General features: G+C 33.6%; 1 pseudogene; it reads left to right on the plus strand.

The window, feature by feature from the left end:
- Window positions 1-1308: 1308 nt before the first annotated feature.
- Window positions 1309-3481, plus strand: LOC149382304 (protein NDL1-like; annotated as a pseudogene).
- Window positions 3482-6293: the final 2812 nt, after the last annotated feature.

Here is a 6293-nt window from a genome sequence, read left to right on the forward strand (position 1 = left end):
CCAAAAGAAAATTTTAACTAATTATGTTACTTAAAATATGGAAATTTTATCCTAGTCAAGGTTTAGAAATTGTTTACCAAATAGCCAAGATTTGTTCATTTTCAATTTGAAGTACACATCAAAGTCTTTCTAAATGATATATATATATGCGCACACACAAAAAAATTTAAAAGTGAATACAGACATGTGTGGTTAGTATACTCATACTTAAGCAATGAAATTAGCAAATTTAGTTTTGTAGAGGCTCATTCTGTATTTTATACAAACTAGTTTGTAATACATAATTTAAAAAAACAACTTTATAAATTTATAGTGATTATTATTCTTCTCTAAACAAAATTTGTGGTCTCGGTCCTCGTCTACCACCAATGTCTGCTAGGGCGGCGCAAAAAAACCGATAAAACCGTAAATCGGACCGGACCGTAGGTTTTTAGACCGTTGGTCCGGTTTTAAACGGTTTAAAATTTCACCGGTCCGGTTCGGTCCAGTTTGAAGTTTTAAATGGTCCGATCTGGTCTAAAAATTTTAAACCGCGGTTTAGACCGGACCGGACCGGTTAGTATTTAAATAAAAAAAAATTATTAAAAAAATATGTCTAAATCGGTCCGGTCTAAGACGTTCTGGTCTAGGTCTAAAAGAGAACCAGACCGAATATTATTTAAGAAAATATAAATAACAAATATGTTAAAATAAAACGGTCCGGTTTAAAACGATCTAACGATCCAAAACGGTCTGGTCTAAAACGGTTTAAACAGGACCGGACCGTTTTAACCGGTTTGGTCCGGTCCGGTTTAATTTTTTTAAAATCGTTTAAACCAATTCGGTTTGATTTTTTTACCGGTTTTAGATTGGACCGGACCGTGCACACCCCTGCTAGCCACAAATACCGCCAATTATCTCCAAAGCAACGACGTCGTTTAAAAGATGTTCTCGGAATTGCCCTTTGCGTCCTGACCAAGGATTCGAGTGACCGTTGTGTCCATCGTAACGGTCACCTGACTCGCCCATAACCGGCAAAAATTAAAGACAGCGAGTCAATGCCTCGACTCTGGGACAAAATCGCCAAACCAGCTATACGAAGTAAGGCATTCCAACTCAATTTTGTCGTTATTGCAAGGGTGTTTCCATAATTGACTGCAAGAGTTAAAGAAAAAAGGGTGAAGAGTAGAGAAGAAGAAGAAAAATAGAGAACTGGAAAACTAACAATCACCCGAGATTTTTCATTTTTCCATTTTTGCTATTTGGCTTTAAATTCTTTGACAAAGAAGTATATATAGCGCTCTGAGTTTTATCATAGGTATCGGAGTCATGGGCGAGTCAAGTGACTCGGTTTCCATTGACATTGATTTGATTCCTTTAGGTGGTAAGGTACGCAAATGCAACAATTATCATAATTTGTTCATTTTTCAAGTTCATATTTTGTTAAATGTGACATTCTTTCTCCTTATTGTGCAGGAATATGCGATGAAAACAAACAAAGGCTCGGTCTCAGTTTTTGTTTGTGGGGATCAAGAAAAGCCTTGCCTTGATTACTCACCCATATATTGCTCTGAATTGTATGACATTCTCACTATTACTTTGATATTGCTTCTTAACCCAAGTTTACGACCTTTTGCATTGGATAGAAATCGACCCTAGTGTCTAAAAGCAGAGTCTCTAATAGGCTATTATGTCATGGTAGCTTGGTTAACTCATGCATTGCATTTCAGAGTAGAAGAACTACCTCTAGTCTTTGTCAAAACCTTGTTTATGGATCACGAACTATAGCTGAAAAAATAATATCCAAATTTTTATCTATTTATTTATTATTATTGTGTGTTTTTGCGCAGACATGTCTTGTTTTCAAGGCCTCTTCTTATGCCAAGACGCTGATTCATTGTTGCTTCACAACTTCTACATATACCACATTGACGCTCCGGGTCACGAGGTCAGTGTTGAGGATCGGACATCGTGTGTCATAAAACAAAGCAATGTCTTGTATCTCGTTGTTTGTAGAGATTGTGATTTCTAACACGTATTCTCTTTTCTTTTCTTTTTTTTATTATGCCGTTTGTGTTAAGCGTGTCCTTTGCAGTTAAAAGCGGATGTGATTTCTTCAGATTTTCCCTTGCTTAGCGTGGATGACCTTGCAGACCACCTTGTCGAAGTCCTTGACTTCTTTGGGTAGTAATATATATTTTTTTGTATAATTAACGGCTATCTAGTTGTTTGTTGATCTTGTTGTTGGTGGTTGGGATATTCATATTAATTATTTACTATCCTTTAGATTAGCTTCTAAACTCTCTACGTCCATTTTTTCCTTAAAGAGGTCATGTGCTTAGGTGTAACTGTCGGGGCTTATATCCTTACTCTATTTGCAGTAAATGGTCAATATGAAGATACTTTGTTCAAAGGTTTTTGGTTAAATCCTTTTAGTATCGGTGATGTGATTGTTTACGTATCTCTCAGATGATGTACTGAGAACGAGTGCTTGGCTTGATTCTCGTTTCTCCAATTTGCAAAGCTCCTTCGTGGGACTGAATGAGTGTACAACAAGGTTATACATATATTATTTTCAATTCCAAAAAAACTTGGAAGCTTTCATCTGCGTTATAAATTTTTCCTTGTTTATTGCAGGTCTTGATGAACTTATTATACTTCTATAGCATGTGTGGCTTGTTAAAGGAATGCCTTCTTCAGCGTTACTTTAGTAAGGTATCCCAAGAGAAAGTACTAGCATTTTAACCTATAATCCCATATTGGATTTGGATATCGAATATTTATAGATTTTATTTTTTCTTTAGGAACTTAGATGTGGCTTACAAGGTGCATAATCGGACGTAATAAAAGCTTGCCGAAGGGTAAGAAGAAGAAGCTCTCCATTCAAATAAGTTGACTTTTATGCTTTTTGATCCTCGCATTTCGTATCATTGCAGTTACTGGATGAGAGACAGAGTTTGAACGTGATGCGTTTTCTTCAAGCGATCAATGAGTAATTAATACCTTATCAACTCTGTTTTAATGATACTTTTTGAAAGTATATACAGTTATAAATTTATTATATGTCCTATGTTCTTTAGGTGTTGAAATTCATAACATACAATAAAAACTAATAAATAACTTTTATATTGATGTAGGGACTAAAATATAACAGAATTGATAGTTGTAAAACTATTTTGTTGTAAAAGTTACCAAAATGTCAGTTTCATAAAACAACATTTATATCTTGTTTTTCTTATTGTAAAATCCTCTTAATACAAAAGGTTCAAGCGTGTGGGTCGTTGGTGACCGAAGAACACCCTTACGCAATGATAGATCCGATCGAGCTATTCCTAATGGGCTTTGGCTTCTATCGGCTGCCTCAATTCCATACCTCGTCGAGCAACGGTTCGAACCCAACCAGCCCGTCGAACCGCTCTTGTATAGCTGCGGAGCTTCTCTCCCGGAGAGCTTGGGAATCAAGCTAAAGCCAATCAAAACCCGGGTCGATTTCGTCATTTGACGCTAACCACTACCACATTTCTAATACCAACCATTTTTAGTGACAAAGAAGCCTCGAAATTTTGGACATACACACGTAAGCTTGATTTAATTTTAGTTTTCTCATTTGGCTTGAGAAGAATAGGGGCTGCTAATTCTTTGAAATCGCTAGCAACAGTTCAGGTTTTGACAACGTGAATTTAGTTTTAGGTAGCATATAAATGTACTATACATAAATATATTAATTTTGTTCGATGACTATCATTGTTTTGTACACTTTTTTTTTTTTGTATGTATAATGCTCCTTGTTACTATCATCATAATTTAAGTGAGTTTGTTTCGGGCTTCAGTAGAAACATTTTGTTTATAATTACGGCACAATACAACTAGATTGTTTTTTTGTAATGGCTCGGTCTCAAAGCAAGCACGGAAACTAAACTTTTTATAGTTTCATTTCACTTGTTATTAGTTGTTTACATTTTCATTAAAAATATTTACAAAATCATCCGAAAAAAATACAATGTATTTATAAAACATTTCAAAGGTCTAGGTATTTAGGAAATTAATATCTTCAACTGAGGTATTTTTGACATTTCTCCTAATCTATTCTTGTAACCAGCATTCTGAGGAAAAAAAATCAGAATCAATTTAGATGTAACGATTCCAAAAGAAAGGTATTTAGAGAATTCTTTGTCAATATAGATGTAGTCATGCAATTTCTCCTATGCGGGTATATGAGAAACATATGCTATTATTTCGTTGAAATCCCTAAATTTTCTGGAGTACTTTAAAAACGACCTCTTTAACTGATTGTTTTACATTGGCTTTTGCTTTATATATACTTTCTTCCTCTTGATTGGGGACATGTATAGAAACCGGTAGTGTTCATTAAAAAGAATAAGCAAACAAAATGGAAATGTACACAAAGTTTACAGGCATACATACAAACAGAACTTTATTATTTCTATATCAATATATGACTCAATTAATATGATGGAAACTCGAATGCCAAACTTGATTCTTTAACTCAATAATCTATTTTATTTTTATTTTTTAAAGGGATTTAGTTATTTTGGTTAAAAGATGATTCTTTTTTATTGACCAAAAAAAATCTAGAGAGAATGAGAGATCACTTACAACTCTAATCTTATTAGATATATATTTTGCATAGTAAAAATTCTAATTACCGAATAATTAAATTAACTCCTATTATATTAATTTAAAAATAAAACACGAGCTAGTGGCTCCGCCCGTCTCCCAGCCCATTATTATGACTTAGTTACTATGCATATAAAATTGAATTTGGGAATGGAGAATGAACTTATATTCCATCTGATAAATCAATCATTTGTGCTAATTTATATTCAATTATTTCTGAAGAAATAAAATGAAATTATATAAAATTAATAAAAGAGTGCAAAGCACGTGCCATATTCGTGCATGAAATGAAAACGAAATTATTCTAATTTTGGAAATTGATCATATATTTCAGGGAGCTTAAGTTGAATTGTGGCAGTATTTAGATTGCTCAACGTGGTTGCCACCAATTTCGTGTGACTCAAGAAGTTGATTATCCGGTATAACATCATGATGATGAGGTTGATGATGGTCTTGGTGAACAAGATTATTGGTGATGGCAATCTCAGCTCTTGTTTTGGCCAATTGAGTCTCAACAATTTGTATTTCTTGATGAAGTTGAGATATAATACTCACACAACCATAAACCGGGTCTTCTATTCTATGTTGCGCCTCGATATGCATTGACTCGACCGCCTCACCTCGGCGCTCCTCCGGCAAATCCTAAATTATTAGTAATTAAAAAGTGTATTCATACTAGATATCACATGAGAAAAGAAAATTTAAAACAACAAAGAAATTTAATCTATATAATAGTTCTCCTTTCCATTATCATGCACTACTTATATACTTATGCAACAAAATGTGTATATCTATTGATAGATCATAGACTAGATATTATGTACCTGAAGCGTTTTGGCAATATTTTTTGCACCGTAGATTTTATGAACACAAGCAAATTTTTTAGGATCATTTGAAGGAAAATATGGATAGAAAATGCAATCTTGTGGGCATTTCCTTCTCAAATACTTGCAAGCTGCGCAACGATGTCTTGATGTCATATCTTTAGAGACTATATATTATATTGAAGACGATATCTAATAACCTATATAATCGATAGGACAATATTTTTTTTCCTCTTGTTCTTGATGAAAAAATCTCAACAAGATTTTATGTTTCATCGTTAAAAAATTGCTCTTATATATTCATGTTCGAATAACGGCTATATTTTTTTGAGGGAAATAACGGCTATATTTTTAAAAACAAGGTGGTGTTGAAAACCATTTTGAAAATACCACAATAAATAACTTGCCTATCGATCATGTGGTTTTTAATAATATTGGCCACATATGTATTAGAGGTCAACGTTAAAAACATTTTGAAAATACCACAATAAACATTGAGTCAAATTGTTTAAACGAAAATAGCTCATGGTTTCTCAATCACGTTTGGCAACAGTTGTAGGAGTACTTGAGTGATACTTTGACTTAGAGACATGTCCAAATGAAGCATATGTCTTATCATTTTCAAATAATTTTTCCCTCTTCTCTTTTTTGGTCATTGTTTGGACTTTGGAATTGGAAGAACAACTTCGTTGGGAAATAAATAAAGTTCAAAGACACCATGCGTTTGTGGTCCTGTGTGCCCCTCACACAAAAGAAGAACAAAAGAAAAAAAGAAGCAAAGTTATATATTTGGAGGATTATTATATGAAGGACTCTATATATGTATATAGCAATGTTTGGATGTATATGATT

Source organism: Urtica dioica, chromosome 11 (genome assembly GCF_054948205.1).
Source record: "Urtica dioica subsp. dioica isolate 48M chromosome 11, U.dioica_male_clone48M_v1_H2, whole genome shotgun sequence".
Lineage (NCBI taxonomy): Eukaryota > Viridiplantae > Streptophyta > Magnoliopsida > Rosales > Urticaceae > Urtica > Urtica dioica.